The following is a 17,659-nucleotide window of genomic DNA, read 5'->3' as shown; positions in this document are numbered from 1 at the left end:
GGATTTTCTTTTTTTTTTTTTTTTTTAATTTTTTTTTTTCAATGTTTATTTATTTTTGGGACAGAGAGAGACAGAGCATGAACCGGGGAGGAGCAGAGAGAGAGGGAGACACAGAATCGGAAACAGGCTCCAGGCTCTGAGCCATCCGCCCAGAGCCTGACGCGGGGCTTGAACTCACGGACCGCGAGATCGTGACCTGGCTGAAGTCGGACGCTTAACCGACTGCGCCACCCAGGCGCCCCGCCCCTGGATTTTCTTACACAGATGCCAACAAGAACAATGGCATCACCTGGGGAGAGGAGACACTGATGGAGTATTTGGAGAATCCCAAGAAGTACATCCCTGGAACAAAAATGATCTTCGCTGGCATTAAAAGGCAGGGGAAAGAGCAGGCTTGATAGCTTATCTCAAAAAAGCTACTAAGGAGCAATAGTTGGCCGTTGCCTTATTTATTACAAAACAAAAATGTCTCATAACTTTTTTTATGTGTACCATATCTAAATTGATCTCAGACACCAGAATTCAGATCATGAATGGCTGAGAGAATATTTCTTTTGGACAGTCCTGATTTAAATAAGATTGGCTTGTGGTTAAATGAATATGATTTGCTTTTTGAACTCTGATAGTAATTCTGGTTCAGCAAGTGCTGTCACTGTTTTCCCCTTTGAAAAATATGATTGGAGTTGATTACATGTTGAGCTTTTCACAGAGATGGTAAATGCCATCTCTAAACTTACAGGAGATCGGTTTTATATTTAGATTTATATAACTGGTTATATTAATATATTTAAATACTGAGGAAATCCCTTCACTGTATCAGAACAGCAAGACTCAGCTGTGTTTCAAGTTGTGTTTGTTAGCCTGTTAAAGGCAAGGGCTGAAGATAAGCTGGCAATGTCCACTTTATCTTTTTAGTCTTAAAGTTAATTAAAATTCCCCACATCTAAAATGTTGCCTTTTGCTTAATGAAAGGCATTTTAGTGTGGTTTATGTATAATATTAAATAAAGAATATTAACACGTCTCACATTTTATAGATGATCTGTAAGGTCAGATGCTTTTAAAATTCAATGTGATAAGTTATAGCAACAGATTTGGCTTGTGAATTCTTTACTAAGTTATAATTCAGGATTGTCTTCTAAACAGCTATTCAAAAATACAACTGTGGAATTACCATATGTATGATTGGTAATGGTGCTTTTGCTAACTCGTTAGAAGGGTTAAAGTAGAGGAGATATATCATCAGTACAAATTTGTAAATTATGTGATAAGGCTTAAGATAATTAAAAACAAAATCACAGATCATGATTTTTCTAATATGCTTGATCTAATGACTGATGCCAAAATTTAAATACAACAGTCCTAAGTAAAAAATAAAAAAAAAGAGAGAGACAGAGAGAGAGAGACACGCTTAAGCTACTGAGCCACCCAGGCGCCCTGAAAGTACTTTTTTTCTGACTCTATTATGAAGGACTTGTGAGTTTGTGAGTTTGTGAGTTTGCTTTGCAGTCTCTTGATTGTTACTATTGAGGCCCATTTGCTCAAGCATCCAGAGTCTGCCCAAGATAATTGATCGGTTGAACAACAATTCTGGAGGAGTTCACCAGCCTGGACATAAGGAGACACTGGTTTCTCCGAGAAGGTTTTCCACTGCCTCACTGCGTCACTTCCCCAAGCTCTCCCCACCCGGATTCCCCTATTCATAAAATAACTATAGTACCTATAAGATACTCCACCCAGCTCTGAAGGTCTCTAATTCTACTATCTATCTTTCTTTTTCAAATTAACCTCTTTGTCAAATACTTAATTTCTCTAATGATGAATAGTATGGAATAGAATTAACTGCTACCTAGAAGATATAATTAAGTTTGTATATTATTTTCTATAACTAATGTGCAATGGATTTTAATTTTATTCATAATTACTAACTTCAGGCTTAAAATATCTGTGTATTAAGTAGGAACATTGCACCATTTTTATAGCCTCTTCTTCACATATTAATAAAATAACATAATAAAACACCACCCACACAGATGATAAGCCTCATTCTATCACTGGGAAATGTAATTAGCAAATTAAAGAGTTGGACTTATATTCCCGAGGTTTTGTTCTCATTTAAGTAAAGCCCCTGGTCTAAATCACAGTGATTATAATGTCGTACTAAGTAAATAAATGTCTGCCTTTCACAATTAGGTTTTTATTTCCCATTCTGCATTTTACAATATGAAAGCTAGATTTTGTTTACACTTTGATTTACTTAAGAGTTTTCTTAAATAGTATCTTCTGAAAATAGAAGTGCAAACACACTTACAATGCATGGATTTGGGGCCCATTAACATTAGCTTGTATCCAGGTGGCATGCAAATAGAAATCTGAGTGCTTTCAATTTAGACATTGTTGTACTTTCCCTATTATCTTCAAAAAACATTTTTTAAGAGAAAGGTTACTATCTTTCGCCTGGCTTCTCTGCAGGTCTCTGGAATAACAAGCTAATATAAATCGGTTTCAGAAAACACAGGAATTTTGAAAAGAGAGGGAGCTACAACTCCCTAGGGAAAGCACTCCCTCAGATCTAAAAGTCGTCCGGCCAATTCCATAAAACAAACGTCTTGTGGTTGAGCAGACACGCTGGATCGTGCAGATGGAAGTTCAAATCCTAGCTTTGCCGCGTACTAGTGGTGTGACATTGGCCAATCATCAAATCTCTGCAAGCGTCCATCGCATCCTTTGTAAAATGGAGTGAATAGGGCCTACTTAAGAGGATCTGAGCAAAAATTGACTAAGATAAAGCACATCACGTGCCAGTACATACTAATCACCCAATAAATCATGGAGATTATTATTATTTTTATTATCACTGCTATTTCTATTATTATTATGATCAAATCAGAAATAATATGACCCTGGGGGTGAACACGCACCATGATTTCAGCCATAACATTTAGGCAGCAGCATTAGTTTCCCTCAGAGGGCCTTGCTGTGCCCAGGGTGAGAGAATTGGAGCTCAAAGACACGCAGAAAACTGACAGCATCGAAGACCTCTGAGGATGCTGAAAACATTCTTCCTCGCTCTGCCCGAGGCTGCGTGACTGCCGGCCACACCGGTTTCTGCCCTCGGGCACTGACTCCATTTCTCTGTTTTCATGCCAGCCTTCCTTCCCTCCTTCCTTCCTTAATGTTTGTCCCGCATGAGTCATCATAACATCCCAGTTCCGTGACAGATAAGCTAGATAACTCCCATCAGGTCACTGCTCCTACAATTGGGAGAAGAAAACAATTAAGAGATGGGACTCAAGCAGAGGATAAGGGTTGAATGCAGCAAAGTCACACACACGCACACTCGCCCGCGCACATAAACACATACTCCATTACCGATTGTAAAACCAATTTAGAGGGTTAGTGGCCAGGAATATTTTTCATAAAATAGATTAGAAAACATCCGTACACACGCCATGTGGTAAGCAAACTGTTACTACATTAAGTTTTTATTTCAGTTACGTGTGTGTACGTGTGTCTGTATATACGTGTGTATAAACTGGGTTGTGATATAAATGTATTTCTTTTTGTTCTCATTTGAAGTAGAGCGCCCCTTTTAAGGGTCCCTTTTAACTAGAAAGGTCCTTTCTAACTAGAAAGCCTATGGTTCAATAACTCTCCAAAATCTGTAGATGTGGGATCTAAAATGGCAGTGGCTATGGAGGCTTTGGTTTTATTCGGTTTACAGCTTTTCGTTCCAGTAAGAAAATAGATTTTGTCCTCATAAGTAAGTAATTGTGTTAAAAGAATATAACTAGGGGTGCCTAGGTAGCTTAGTCAGTTAAACATCTACCTCTTGATTTCGGCTCAAGTCACTAACTCACAGTTTGTGAGTTTGAGCCCACATAGGGCTCTGTGCTGACAGCACAGAACCTGCTTGAAATTCTCTCTCCCCCTCTCTCTTTCTGACCTATCCCCAACTCGTGCGCTCTCTCTAAATAAATAAATAAAAACCTTTAAAAAAATAAATAAATAAAAATAAAAGAATATAACTAGGATCTACAATCAATCCCCCTAGAAGATGCCAGGTCTTCCAGGAATTAGATCACAGCATAAAGTGAACACAGTGATTGATGCTTGAAGAATGCTTTGGACTCTTATGACCCACTCCTTGGCTTAATAGGCCACTTTTTGCACGGTATTCCATCCATGGAGACTAGGCCTGCTTCAAAAGACCTGAAGAGAAGGGGCAACTGCTGGAGAGAAGGGGTGGGGGATTCTCTCCCAGCATGCACACATGCACGAGCTCATATACTTACATAAGTGCACACCAAGAAGCCAGACGATGTAAGATGTATCTATGCTTTGTCAGGCTTCTAGAGGCCAATGGGAGTACATATGGGTCCATGATAGAACAAGCCTGGGATTCCAAAGCCCTCTAAAGCCTGTTTTTCACTCTGCTTCTCCTTGGCACAGAATAAGTCACTTCATTCTCCCCCTCACCTAGGCAGTTAATGAGTTTACATTGAGAACTATAACTGCCAAGACAATTAGACATGCCAAATATTGGTTGTTGGTACAGATTCTCCTGTTTGAAAACCTAAATAGGCAACTTTTTTATAGTCAGGAAGTGCTTGTCAAACATGAAATCACATGGGGCGCCTGGGTTAAGCGTCGTTAAGCATCTGACTTCGGCTCAGGTCATGATCTCACAGTTTGTGAGTTCGAGCCCCACATCGGGCTCTGTGCTGACAGCTCAGAGCCTGGAGCCTACTTCGGATTCTGTGTCTCCCTCTCTCTGCCCCTTCCCCACTCATGCTCTGTCTCTCTCTGTCTCTCAAAAATGAATAAATGTTTAAAAAAAAATTTTAAACATGAAATCACAACAAGGGGAACTAGTCAGAGTATCTTACCTGTTGGTTCTGCACACAGCCACAGTCTAATGCAGCCCACACCCCCAAATGCTCACATTGCAACCAGCCCTGTCTCCTCCTTCTCAGTCCTCTGCCCGCCACAATCCTATCAACACATCAGTTCTTCGGATGATGAAATGCAGGCAGCGTGGGTTAAGCTACCAGATGCCATGGTCCTACACTGTGAACACACCCAAAGAAAGCACTCTGGCTACCTTCACAGGATTCCAAATCACAACCACATATGTATAGACCAGCCAGTCCCTTCTGTTACTACTGAAAATGGCTACTCTTTTTTTTTTTTTTTGTATGTTGTTTTAATTTATTTTTGACAGAGGGAGAGACAGAGTGCAAGCAAGGGAGAGGCAGAGAGAGAGGGAGACAAAGAATCTGAAACAGGCTCCAAGCTCTGAGCTATCAGCACAGAGCCTGATGCAGGGCTCAAACTCACAAGCTGTGATATCATGGCCTGAGCCGAAGTCAGATGCTTAACCAGCTGAGACACCCGGGCGCCCCCGAAGATCATTACTTTCAATCATTATTAGTGAAATTTCTATCTCCACCCTGAGAGGGGTGTCATAATTCAAAATCCTGAGTATATCTGACCTTTATCACCATGTATGAACACAAAGCCAAGAAGGAGATCCCCAGGTTCAGCATCTTCTGTTTATTCTAGTTAATCTTGTGCAGTAGGTTGATACTACGGTGAGGATTTGCTCGTAATATTATTTAGTTGCTACTCTAGGTCATTTGCCATGTAAATGATGTATTAAATAATTTGAGGAGCACCTGTGTGGCTCAGTCAAACGTCCAACTCTTGATTTTGGCTAAGGTCATGATCCCATGGTCATGAGATCAAACCCCATGTCAGGCTCTGCACTGAGCATGCAGCCTACTTGGGATTCTCTCTCTCCCTCTCCCCCGCCCCTCCCCCACTCACTTACACACACTCTGTCTCTCAAAATAGATAATCATTTAAAATAATAACAATTATAATTTGAGCATGTGCCCTGGGACAGTTTTGCAAATGGGATAATTTTTAAATGAAAAAAAAAAAAAACACTATCAACAAAGCAAAGAATTTTAAGCAGCTTTCCAAGGTTTTTTGCAATTAGTCACAGGCTTGTGAATGCAGCTCCATTATCCTTCTTTTGAACATGACTCATGTATGCTCTGTGGCCATCATTTCAGAAATAAATACATTGCACCTTCCTTTGGACATCTTCGGTATTGACAAAGTCTTCTGCTCCAGGAATTTTGATTATCATATAACAATTACGTTAACCATAATTTCAAGTCAAAACTCTAGACACAGTTTCTGAAATTAAATCTGATATGATTTTATGATTTCTTACAAAATGTCTTATCCAACTGAATTTTGGCCATCCGTTATTTATTTTAATGCGAAAATAAAACAGAAATTTTAAAGGAAATACTTCTGACCCTCTGACACACTTTTGAATTCATTTTAAATGGCCTAACTACTTTCGGTAGTACTTGGGAAATTCACCGTGTCCTTCTCCTCCCACCATGGCACTCTGTCACCTTTGCATCAGCCCCAACCGACAGGATTTTAGAAGCATGAAATTCTCCAACTTTACAACGAAGAAACAGCACATACATACACATAAGTGAACTGAATATGGGCTAGCATGCACACGTGTCCTCATCAATCCCTGAATTCCTTCAGCCAGTGACTCAATTTCTGCGACGTATCTATTTTTATTGTATTACTGCTCAAAGACATCCAGTTACTATTTATCAGTTACTGCAATGTCTCAGTTATTTTACTGATTTGTGGAGACAACAGGTCAGAATATTTGAAACTGATGCTATCTCCAAAAAAGAGACATATGGTCCAGGCCAGAAGCAGGCATCCCTCTGCAGGAGGGAAAGCGCGACAGAAGGCATGCCCAGGGCATTGTGTCCTGAGCATTGGGTCGGGCCCAGGGCAGCCGCCAATTAAAGGAAGGAGATTCCAGGGATCATCACCATCACAGTGACACTTCTTGAGTATTTACTGTGTCCAGTGTGCACCAGTGCTTTCGTGCACGACCTCATCGAACACTCAGAAAAGCCCTGACAAGACCTTCACTAGCCCTGTGGTGAGATAGGGACAGGGGCTTGGAAAAGTCACTTGGAATTGTTGGAGCTCAGATCTGAACACAAGTCTTCCGATTCCAGGGATGGTGCTCTGAGATTTCAACCTGCCCCTGGACCAAACACAGTGCCCGTTAGGAAACATCACACCTTCTGATTGTCATTCCATCCTGAGCCCTTGAGTCAGTTTGCACAACATTCCCATGTGTCTCTAGATCCTAAAATTAGGAAAATGTCTGCAGCAGGATGGGCAGTGAGGCAGCATCTTTTCATATTTTTCCCTGTTAACAATTCTCATAACTAATGCAATTTACCGTTCCTGACTCCTCACACTTCCCCCCTCAACATGTTATTTTTTGGTTATTTATTATTATCATAATTAACATTTATTGGACACATCACGGTGCAAAATATGGAGGACGACAGACTCCCCCACCCTTTTGGCTTATAATCCAAATATTTAGATTGTAAACACAATGTTTTTGGCAGGTTAATTCTGTAGGAAGAAATAGAGCATTTGCAGGAAATGTCAGATGCTTATTTTATGATCAGCGTAAGGAGTAATTTACCCCACACAAAGATTTGGATTTGGCAAGCAAACCCTGTCTACCTACCCACATGTGAGGAAGGCGGGAACGATGCTTCCTTCTTGCCACAATTTTTAGGAAATAGACATTTTTAACCCTCAATAAAATGCAGTGGCAGGAAGGGGCAGGGTAGAGTATTATTGATGGCCAGCACGGCAGCTGAACCAGAGGCATTAATGGAAGTCTTTGCTCACCCCTCCTTGTAGTAATGAAAGAGATGCATGGAAAGTGACAAAATTAGTCTACTTATTCCTCTTTTACAATCTGCAGAGTGAGACTGGCAGCACATAAAGCAGATAACTCGCTCCACCATAGTGGCTTCCAAACTTCCTGCAGGGGTGACATTTCTCCTTCGGAGGTATAGACTGGAGCCCAGGTATGCAATGTTTTCCATTTAAGAAACCATGACAATTTCATGTGACATGATATTGAAGACTGTAAGACAGAATAGAAGACTAAGTACCTGCACTGACAGCATTTTTTCACTTCATAGTACTCAACTACCAAAAATATGGACCTCGTGAAGGTAGGAGAAAGTCACATCTCTGGGGCGAAGCTGCATAACAGTTGCAAATTTCCACTGAGAGGAGACTATGCACTTCCACAATTCAGAAAGCTGCAAGGTTTTTTTGTTTTGTTTTGTTTTGTTTTTTGCATTAATGGTCTGTGAGCAGGCATGAGTGTTAAGTCTAAATGAACTATGGAACAGATGGGAGTTTTCGTCCAGTACCCTCATTCTATAGGTAAGCATGAGATCATGTGTATTATCTGTATTCATGCAGTTGGTTAAGTAGCAGAGTTGGGACATTACATTAATACAGATTTTTTTGGTCATTTAATCCAAAACTCTTACCAACATGCCATGCTGCCCATGCTTTTTAAACCCACAACAAAAACATATACAGGAATGGATATGCAACCTTGGAGTAATCCACAGATCTGAATTATCTAAACATCTCCCACAAAGTGGGAGGGCCCAGAGATGAATACTCCAAACCATTAGCCATGGATAGTCCCCCACAAATCCCAAATTATCTCAACAGAAGCCATCTGGCAGGGCTTACATTCAGCCTGCAGACAAAGCATCCCAGCCAGGGTCCAATCCAATTGGTCAGAATCTCTATCCTACTAGTTAGATATTTCAAATACCACCCCTGCTTACTGGGAGATCCTGAAGGTACAAGAGCATCACTGAATTTGTACACATTACTTCCGTTGGAGGAGGCAAGGTTGCAGCTAGTCAAGTACAAATTATTCGGGTAATACGGAAAAAAGTGTTAAAAACTACTCTGAAAAGGGGTGCCTGGATGGCTCAGTCAGTTCAGCACTTGGTTCTTGACTTCAGCTCGGGTCACAATCTCACGGTTTGTGGGTTCAGGCTCTGCATCAGGCTCTGCGCTGACCGTGCAGAGGCTGCTTGGGATTCTCTCTCTCCTTTTCTCTGCTCCTCCCCTGTTTGCACTTGCTCTCTCTCTCTCTCTCAAAATAAATAAATAAGCTTAAAAAAAACTCCTTTAAAAAAAAAAAGCAATAGACCACCCCTTTTAGCTGCCCTAATTTTCCTTTCCCATTGCTGTAAATTCTGGCCACGTAAGAACAAGAAATCTGACAAAGGTAGCCTTTTTAATGTTTGCGTTATAGTCTCAACTAGCTAAACCACTGCTGGAAGCCATTTAAAGGGCATGCTTGTGCCACACTGTTCATCACCTTGTTCTGGCACCTTGTTTATTTCACTAACTGGAATTATAAAAAGAAAGGGTTGATCCACACCTGATACAGAATTCTGTTATTGTAAACCAGTCGTTCACCCAAAAAGAAAAACAAATCTTCCTATCTCTCAGCCTATTGATGAAATAATGAACTCCCACTGCTCTGTAATAAATATTGTATGTGTCAATTGGATTATAAGAGAGCTTGGAATTTTGCCCCTTGGCATCTGGCATCGTACATCAAACTTACGTTTCCCCTCTCACTCTGCTGTAGCAAAACTGTAGTGCTGTTTTATACTTCAAGAATACTTATCTTTGAAACTACACATATTCTATAAGGCACAAATAATATTATTTATTATTGGGGCACCTGGGTGGCTCAGTCAGTTGAGTGTCCGACTTCGCCTCAGATCTCACGGTTCGTGGGTTCAAGCCCCGCGTTGGGCTCTGTGCTGACAGCTCAGAGCCTGGAGCCTGCTTCAGATTCTGTGTCTCCCTCTCTCTCTGCCCCTCCCCCGCTCACTCTCCATCTCTCATAAATGAATATTTAAAAATTTTAATTTCTATATTATTTATAATATTTAAATAGTACCACGCTTCTTTGCGATGCATAGCATCATGTATAATCAGAGGTTTGCTCCACAACAGAAAGAAGGGGTGGAATAGAAGTCGGAGAGACAACAGTCACCGTTGCTAGAAGCTTCCTAACCGGAGCTAATGAGCACACAGCTATTGATTAATCTGCCTGTATTGGCACAACTGTCACTTAATTCTGCTTTATTATAACTAAAGCAAATAAAAACAAACAAAAAATTATAGCGTTACGATCAATATGCCCAAAGTTTTTAATTGGCCCACAACATTGGCAAGTGCCTCTAATAGCAGGGAACTTCAGAGATGACGCCACGCTTTGCATGGGGAAAAGATTATTTTCTGCTGTGACATAGTGTTTGTGTTGTGACATTTAGATAATTTTTAAAAATGGCTACTGCATAAATTTAGCAATCTATGACTTGTACAATATCTTCTGCTTTGAACACAAAGTTCTCTTCTTCCTTGGTGTTTCATTTGTTTTTGTTTTTTTTAATGGCATGTTATGAGCGATTATTTTCAGTTGATTAATAAATGTGATGTCTTCTTTGTACATTGTGTAGTAAGCTAAGGATCACCTGCCCCTTCTGAATCAGCCACTGTGTGGTCCTGGTGGGGGAGGGGAGGGGATGGATAACCCTTCTCAAGGCTGAAATATGTAACTTCCCTGAAAAGTAGGCTCATCTTTTATACCATAGCATGCTCTGATACAAAGTTCATAAATGTCTCATATCCACTTCAATTAGTTAATTCTATTTGCAAACCTACTCCATTTGTGTGAATTGGTCTGCTAAAATATACGATGCTTTTAATCTATCTTTTGTTTAAAATCAGTAATGTTGTCCCTTTTCTTCTCTCACTTAACTGTCAAAGCAATCCTTGAGAGAATGGCCCAGGGAAGGACTATCTGAAATTCAATCCAGAAAGGCCAACTGTTGGATCTCAGTGTTTCTGTCCAGCCTGGGAATTTGGGGCATCACTGCTAACTATCTGAGCAGAGCAGTGTGCAACATGCTTTGGTTATTTTCTAGCTGAGTATCAGCCTGACTTTACCAAACAATTCGGGTCTATGGACCCATATCAGACCCAAAGAGCACCCTGAACACATTCCCTAAGTAAAGGAAAAGAAGACAAGGAAAGCAGGAAAACCCGGTTGGGCTGGTCTCAGATTTCTTAAAGGAAATGTTAATGGTGTCTAGTAGAAGAGAGTTCATGATGTGGTAAAGAAATTGAAAAGGTTGAATGATGTCCATGCACAGCAATGGGTTTATAGCCTATTGCAGCCCTGTGCTGCGATGGGGGGGGGGGGGGGGGGGGGCAGTGCTGTGATGAGGAGCCTCTCCCCTAACTAGCTCCACTTGGTGGCTAATTGCTTCCCTTTTTGAGGCTCAATTTTCTCATTTACAGAATGATGGGGCCGGCCTTGATTCCTGAAGGTCCCATTCAACTCTAACATGTTGAGGCTGGGAGTCTATAAAAGATTTGTGCTAGCTAAAATAGAAGGAGGGGGCAGATGGTATATTGGGCTCACGAGCTCTTACCAGAAAAGGAAAAAGGAAAGCAGAAACAATTCTATTTTAAAAGGCCTGGAAACCTAACTAAAGAAGGTAATAGCTAATAACAAAGTTAATTTCCAAAGGTGTAGAAGGTAAAACCTGGCACACAAAACAAATAGGAGGAAAATACGGCAAAAATTACAGTGTTGCTTGGGGGTGCGTGGGTGACTCAGCTGGTTAAGTGTCTGACTTCTGCTCAGGTCATGATCTCACGGCTCGTGAGTTCAAGCCCCATGTCAGGCTCTATGCTGACAGCTCAGAGCCTAGGGCCTGCTTCAGTCTCCCTCTTTCTCTCTGCCCCACCCCCGCTCATGCTCGCTCGCGCTCTCTCTCTCTCTCTCTCTCAAAAATAAATAAACATTAAAAAAAAATTTTTTTAGGGGCGCCTGGGTGGCGCAGTCGGTTAAGCGTCCGACTTCAGCCAGGTCACGATCTTGCGGTCCGTGAGTTCGAGCCCCGCGTCGGGCTCTGGGCTGATGGCTCAGAGCCTGGAGCCTGTTTCCGATTCTGTGTCTCCCTCTCTCTCTGCCCCTCGCCCGTTCATGCTCTGTCTCTCTCTGTCCCAAAAATAAAATAAAAACGTTGAAAAAAAAAAATTTTAAAAAAAAAATAATAAAAAAAAAATTAAAAAAAAAAAAAAAAATTTTTTTAAATAATGAAGTGTTGCTCATTAATATGAGTAGAAAAAAGAAAGAGAATGTCCAGTGAGAATTCAGGCCATCGTACATTCATAATGCCAAATTCTTTAAAAGAAAAACTATCCCTACTGGTAAATGAACATTTTTTTAAATTAAACTCATATCATCCTTTATTTAACTATTTGTCTGGGATTTGAGCCAGGCTGGAGAGTTTGGTCTTCTATGACATATAATAGGGAATCACCACTGCATAGAGAAATGACCGTTGCTATAGACTGAATGCTTGTTTCTCCCTCAAAATTCACATGTTCAAATCCTAACTCCCAGTGGATGGTATTAGGAGGTGGAGGCTTTGGGATTCGATCATGAAGGTAGAGTCTTCAGAAAGGGGATTAGTGCCCTTATAAAAGAGACTCCAGAGAGCTCCTTCCTCTCTGGAAGGACACAGCCAGAAGTGGGCAATATGCCACCCAGGGGAGAGCCCTCCCCTAAACCTCACCATGCCAGACCCTGATCTTGCACTTGCAGCCTCCAGAGCCACTAGCAATAAATGTTTGTTGTTTGTAAGCCACCCAGTCTGTGGTATTCTGTTACAGCAGCCCAAGCAGCCTAAGACAGAGACAGAAAAGCTCAATAAATTGCCCAGGGCCACAAAGCGAGTAAGAGACAGAGCCAAGATTCTAACATTAGGTGTATGATTCTGGAGCCTTGTTTCTGCTTCTTTGACACAAATAAGTCTTTAATATTAATTAAGGTAATTGCTGCAAAAGTAAACCTGGTCCAGGGGGTCAGGGAAGTCCTCCCTGAGGAAGGGGGTGTTAGAATTGACACCTGAAGATGAGCAAGAGGTAAGCAGACATGGAAGGATGACAAGGTGGGTGGGAAAGTTTCTCCATGTGATTATCAAATAAGTACACTCTACTTCTAGTCACAAGGGCCTTTGCACGATTATCACATACAGGGGCCTGAAATAGCTGTAAGTACACTTTTAAAAAATTATTTTAGTAATCCCAAGGGAGTACAGAATTATCTTTTTGTGTAAATTCAGGAGTAGACAACCATTTCCATCTGGGCTGTGCTAAAGAAATACTCTCTGAAAGTCATTCCTGGATGGCAGAGCTAGGAACCTGGAGATTCTGGCGAAGAATCCCTTGCTTCCAAATGATGTGAGCAGGGGAGCCTGGGAGATAGGGTTTTCAAGATGCTTGCTATTCAGTGTGGGGAGGACCAAAGCTCTCCTATAAATGCAGAATATCAGGAAACCAGCCACCTCTGAGTTTTCTCCCAACGACCATGTGGCTGCTCGCTGAGGAAGGGCAGGCAGGATTCTCGGGCCTGAGGTTAGAAAGAGGTTCTGTAATTGAGGATGGAGCCATTCTCAGTCAGAGCAGAGCAAAGGGAGCAACTGAAGTTGGCTCTGGCCACGGCTCCCGGCTCCCGCAGGGAAGGGCCCGCACCAGGCTGTGATCGGCAGGAAGCAGGTGCCCCAGGATGCGCATGGCTGGGCTACCTCTGGATAGTTTTGCGTATGAAGAGAACAGACCAAGGCGGCACATACTGAAAGCTGGATCCAGACCAGTTCTAAAATACATTTTACAATTCTGGGTCCAGGGCAGTTTTTATGCTCTGTGCTGCTTCTTCCAGAAACTATCCTATTTCTCAAAGAGAGGAAAAGGGTCACGTCCATAATTCTAGCTTTAGGGTTCTTTTTCTAAAGGATACAATGGCCAGTGTAGGCCAAGCATTCTTAGAAAACTGTTACTTTCTCAAGTTATTTTCTAATATGACTTCCATATCAATGATGAGTCTAGCAAGGACCTTATGCAGCAGGGCATTGGGTAGCGACACTGTGATACATAAAGACTCCACACCTACTTTCCACTCACTTGCCCTGGAGAAATAACTGGGGGTTGGAATACTTATCAGAGGGAGGAAGGAAAAGGAACTCATAGTTATTGACACTTACTCAGTAACTGGCACTTTCACATACACACTGAATCTTCACATCCACCCCATTGATCGGAATCCCCGTCTACAAAGAAGGACACGGAGGCTCAGGGGCCCCCACCTTCACAACAGTCCCTCTTGCCAAGTCATTTTAATATGTATGCATTAAGAAAGGCAGACAGACAGGGGTTCCCCGGGTGGCTCTGTTGGTTAAGCATCCGACTTTGGCTCAGGTCATGATTTAGCGGTTCATGAGTTCGAGTCCCCATCTGAGCTGACAGCTCAGAGCCTGGAGCCTGCTTCAGATTCTGTGTCTCCCTCTCTCTCTCTGCTCCTCCCCCATTCACTCGTGCATGCCCTTTCTCTCTCTCAAAAATAGACATTAAAAATTTTAAAAAGAAAGAAAGAAAGAAAGAAAGAAAGAAAGAAAGAAAGAAAGAAAGAAAGAAAGAAAGAAAGAAAGGCAGACAGCACTGTGGAATAGGATTAGCTCTTTCACGCACCAGGCATAGATCTTAGACGCATCTTAGTAGTTTAAAGGAAGCAGTGTGGACACGACCTGCAGAGCCTGCCCTCTCTGGGCTTGCTCACTACCCTGTGAAATGTTTGAGCACACAAACAGAGGGCACGGGCTGGCTTTCCAAGTAGTAACACTTGTGTCTCCTGAGGATATGCACGCACCGTTGAGCAATCAGCTTTGGAAATCTCTTGAAGGAGGCGTGAAAGGTGGAAGTGACCTAGATTGAGAAAGAGTGGCCCGAGGAAGATGATGAAGGACAGTGGGTGATGGGGCATGGAAGCACCTGGAAGATGAGAAACTGCAGTCACCCAGCTGCCTTCCGCCAATGAGGCAAGTCTGGGGAGAAGGTTCATACAGCCAAGTTTTCCAAAGGAAAACTGCCTGGTGGCTTTTAATTGTCCTGTTACTTAATATAAATGAAAAATAACCATTTATTTGTTTTATTTCCCAAAGGTAAGTGACTAATTGACACCCATTCCACTCCATGGAGCTGAACTTGACTTCATAGACCCCTTTACCTCTAGATCAAGTCTTTTATTCCCTTTTTCATGAGTTTTAATATGTTGGTTATTAACATGTAACCCAAAGAAAACCTAGCTTATGAAAACTAAAAGTATTAGCAAGCAATAAATGTTAGTTAGGATTATTTTTTAAGGGTATTCATATACAACATTTGTCTTACGTCAACATTTTATTCCCAATTAAGAACACACTATGTTTTGTTTTGGTTTTTCTTCCCTTTTAAGAACAAATACACACACATTCTGAAAGGTTGTACCTTTTTCTTCTCTCCCAGGGCCTGGGTGTCAGTGTCAACATAGGAATCAGCATTAGGAACACGTGACTCCCTCATCAATGGGGTCATAAACATGTTACACGTAAATGCTGAAATAACGACTTTTTTGGACATCTTTTTTCATTAGAGCTGAAAGAGTTTAGAAAAAATGATAACCACCTGGCAAGCCAGCTCCTCTTCGAAAGCTGAATTAAAATCAAATGAGAGAAATAATTAGGACAGCTGGAAATAATAAAAACAATAGAGACCAGGCACATCTTTGACAAAACACAACAAACCAAAGAGACATTGCAATGTAAAATCTTAATTGTGTCATAGCTCACTAAATCTCTCTCCTTTTTCCCTCCTCAGTTCTTGATCACAATGAAAAACACTGTATATCAATATGCAAAGCCAAAAAGCAGTAACATTGTTATAGCCTGAATGGGCAAGACAATAAACAGAGCTGTAGCATATTGTATCTAAATAGACACAAGACTGTAATTTGAATGAATTACTATTTCTCCTTTTCTGTCCTTTGCAAGAGTGCTAATTTTTACTTCTTGCGAATTGTTTGTGGACCTACTTTTTGAGGTATGCATCAAGTCTTAAATTTGGCTTTTCGAATGCGGGACTTTTTGGGTTCTATTGTCCTGATCCAGAATTATTCCCAAACTATTGCTGGCCTAGATAAACAAACAAACAAACAAATAAACAAATTATCAACCTTACCGGAGATGACTTACACTACTCCTCTAAAATGCAGAAGTTTCTGTAGTCACTGCTCCTCTAAATAGCATTTTTTTTTTCTATTTTGCCACGATGTGGGGGAAGGCCATATGCCAAAATACTAACAGTGGTTTTCTTTGGGAAATGGAATTTCTGGTAATTTTAATTTGTATTTACATTCTTTTCTCTATTTACTAAAATTTTCATACTTTAAAGCCAAAGGTAATATCATGAAAATTCTTCAATCCTATAAGTGCATTTAAGAGGGGGGAAATGACACAGAAAGACATTAACAATGTCTACACTGACTGACATTAAATACAAGCTATAGGCAATGGGAATGGAACGCATAGAAATGAAGTTCACAGACTTTGCAACTCCATTAAAGTGCAAATCACTTGCACTGTAAGTTAACTGTAATGTAGGGAACGTTCCCAGAGTAAATCAGCGCTGTTACTGACTGCACAGAGCAGAGCATATACCTCTGTGTGGACCTGGAAATCAGGTTATCTAGATATTCAGTGAATGACATCCTACATGGTGGTGTGAAAGCCACCTAATCTCCCCAGTCTCTTCGCCATCAGAATATCTCCTTTTCCACAGGCAAAGCTTCTGCTTAAACTTAATGGAAACTGAGAGAATTGGGACATCTCTCCCTTCACTTTTTCTCTCTGTCAGACCAAGATAAAGGTTTTATTCAAACTTTTCTATTTGAAGAGGAGCAGCACCTGAATGAAATTTGGTCATGATCAGAAATCTTAAGAATTAGAAAATTTCCAGACACCCACATAAATGATACAATAATGCCTTGAAGAATGGGGGGGGGGTGTGGAGGGAGAATCATTCTGAACAAATATATAGCTATATAAGCAGTCTTCCCTGAAATGAAAAGGCTTTCCACATATATGCCTTTATGAAAGTAATGTCTACCAAGGAGAAAAAAAATTTTTGAAAGAAATTTTAAATTAAAGATTTAATTTAATCGGAGGGGTTCAGTTTTTTTTACATTGTAGTGCACCGGTACCTGCCATTTCTTTACATTTGAATCGCGGTGGCTAGTTCAACCTTTCTTTTCCTGGAGGTTTAATCTAGCCAAGACCCCTTCTCTGAAAAACCCAATTTGAAATCTTGATTCCACATGTTTAGAACTTGCGTTTAATCCCCCACAACCTGTCCAATTTGAAAAGCAAAGGGTATCGGTAGGAAGAAGACTGCTTTTTTTTTAAAGCCAATTCAGCAATTAACTAAAATTAATAAATAACCTTGGATGAGTCGTTTGATATCTGTGAACCACACAGCAGTGTGCACCAAATATTCATTCAGTGAATGAGCAAAATGAATAGATAAATGATCAAATAATGGTCAGTTTTCTCGTCCTGTTACTAGATGATGTGCTCTAACTTTCTGTGACCTACGTGTCTTCTTTTATTTTATTTTATTAATTTTTATTTTTTTTATTTTTTTAAATGTTTATTTATTTTTGAGACAGAGAGAGACAGAGCATAAACGAGGGCGGGGCAGAGAGAGAGGGAGACACAGAATCTGAAACAGGCTCCAGGCTGTGAGCTGTCAGCACAGAGCCTGACGCGGGGCTCGAACTCATGGACCGTGCGATCGTG

The 17,659-nt window shown here is 41.0% G+C and overlaps 1 long non-coding RNA gene across 6 annotated transcripts in view; it reads right to left on the bottom strand.

The window, feature by feature from the left end:
• The window catches only part of LOC147577308 (uncharacterized), a 433,319-nt gene that overhangs the window by 249,500 nt on the left and 166,160 nt on the right, over positions 1–17,659 (bottom strand). For 3 of the 6 annotated variants that reach the window (XR_015240135.1, XR_015240137.1, XR_015240138.1), the window contains one exon: positions 2,177–3,253. The exons of the other annotated variants lie outside the window; for them this stretch is intronic. This is a non-coding gene — a long non-coding RNA (uncharacterized LOC147577308). Of the gene's footprint in view, positions 1–2,176; positions 3,254–17,659 lie in introns of those variants that run through there. 6 annotated transcript variants of the gene reach the window in all.

This window comes from Puma concolor, chromosome C2, assembly GCF_028749965.1.
Source record: "Puma concolor isolate L17-30 chromosome C2, mPumCon1.1.hap2, whole genome shotgun sequence".
Taxonomy (NCBI): domain Eukaryota; kingdom Metazoa; phylum Chordata; class Mammalia; order Carnivora; family Felidae; genus Puma; species Puma concolor.
The sequence above is the reverse complement of the archived record's forward strand: the minus strand, read 5'-3'. Positions and strand labels throughout refer to the sequence as shown.